This window comes from Microtus ochrogaster, chromosome 10 (assembly GCF_000317375.1).
Source record: "Microtus ochrogaster isolate Prairie Vole_2 chromosome 10, MicOch1.0, whole genome shotgun sequence".
Lineage (NCBI taxonomy): Eukaryota > Metazoa > Chordata > Mammalia > Rodentia > Cricetidae > Microtus > Microtus ochrogaster.
Window position 1 is genome coordinate 62170067 of NC_022016.1, and position 1828 is coordinate 62171894.

Here is a 1828-nt window from a genome sequence, read left to right on the forward strand (position 1 = left end):
GAGGAGGAGGAGAATACACATAGTGAATTTAAGGATAGCCTGGGCTGGGAGACAAATCAGTGGATAAAACCCTGGCTAACACACTGTGCAAACATAGGGACCAGAGTTCAAACCCCAGTACCTTTATAGGCATGGAAGCATACCTCTAATTCCAACACTTGGAAGGCAGAGAGGGAATCCCTGAAACAAGCTGTTTCTTTTGAGACAGGACTTCTCTGAGTGGCTCTGGCTGTCATGGAACTCACTCTGACTTCAGACTCACAGAAATCCATCTGCCTCTGCCTTCCGAGTGCTGGGATTAAAGGTTCACTTGTGCTACCACTCCTGGGAGACTTACAAGTCTTATCAGCGAGCTCTGCGTCCAAGTGAGGGGCCCTAGATCAACGAACAATATGGGAAGTGAACGAAGACCTTGCCTAGTGTCAGTCTTATGCCTCCACATGCATACACAGCCAAATACACACATGCACACACATACACACGCACACAATTCAAACATACATTTCATATACAGACACACCAGAAAAACAGAAGAAGCAAATCCCAACATCAAAACAAAACCAACCAACCAAATAATAGAATTTGTCAAAAACAAAGAAAAACCTAAAAATAACTTAAAACAAAAACCCAACCAACAAAAATCCACGACTAATTCTCCCTGGCAGGGAATTAAACCTCAGTTTGACTATAATATATCTTTACATGTGATTACTTCCCTCAATGGAGCCCTCAGTTCCTATAATTGCTTATAGCCAGCTAGCTATATACATGGTGGGCTGTCCAGCAATTCTTTTCATTTCCCCAAGACCTAGTTCAATCACGTCCTTGCTAGTCTTACCCGAGTTCCCTCCACTATTTCATATCAAGTGACTGTAATTTCTCTCTCTTGTTAAGACCCCAACAGCCCATCACTTTATCCCTCTGTTTTCCTCTCAGATCAAAGGCAGCACACCATGAAAGGCAGCGGTTTCAGAGTCCATCTGGCCGTCTTCCAGACAGGCCTCTCTGGAGTGCTTAGAACCTTAAGGAAGTTTCCAGGGCCCCAGAGTTGATCTTTAACTTTTTCAGACTCAGAAGCCTGATGTTTACACTGATCAGAGAGTGGAACAGTCTCCATATTGGGGGACTTTGATAGTCACACAGTCACAGAAACTGTTTTATATATTTTTATATATAAACCAGAATCTGATTTGTAAAGCAAAATACAAGGTTTTTTGGTTTTTTTCGAGACAGGGTTTCTCTGTGGCTTTGGAGCCTGTCCTGAAACTAGCTCTGTAGACCAGGCTGGTCTCGAACTCACAGAGATCCGCCTGCCTCTGCCTCTGCCTCCCGAGTGCTGGGACTAAAGGTGTGAGCCACCACCGCCCGGCTGACAACCATATTTTTTTTCAGCTCACACTCAAGATTTTATTTAAAAATTCCAAAATCCACAAAAATAGACCTGTAAGGTAACAATATATTACTTAATATATTATAGTATACTTTATACAGTATTCATTTTAATATTACAAAAAGGGAAACTAAGTAGATGACCCAATATATATAAATACTATAAAATCTTATTACAATAAATAAAGTCGTCATAAATAAAGGGCCCACTGGTTGGGGAAGGGATTTGGCAATGACTTTGGCTATTTTCTTTCGGAGGGAAATTTGAGCACCAGGATTCTCCCTCAGGGGAGGATTCAACTACCAGACACTGAACGTGGAACCTCGGGGTCTAGTAAAAACTGGGATGGGGTTGTGGGAGCCAGCTCTTCACAGCACTTTCCCATTCCAGGAAACCAGAGTTGGGGAGGGGCTGGTGCACACCTAGGTAACTCCGCCA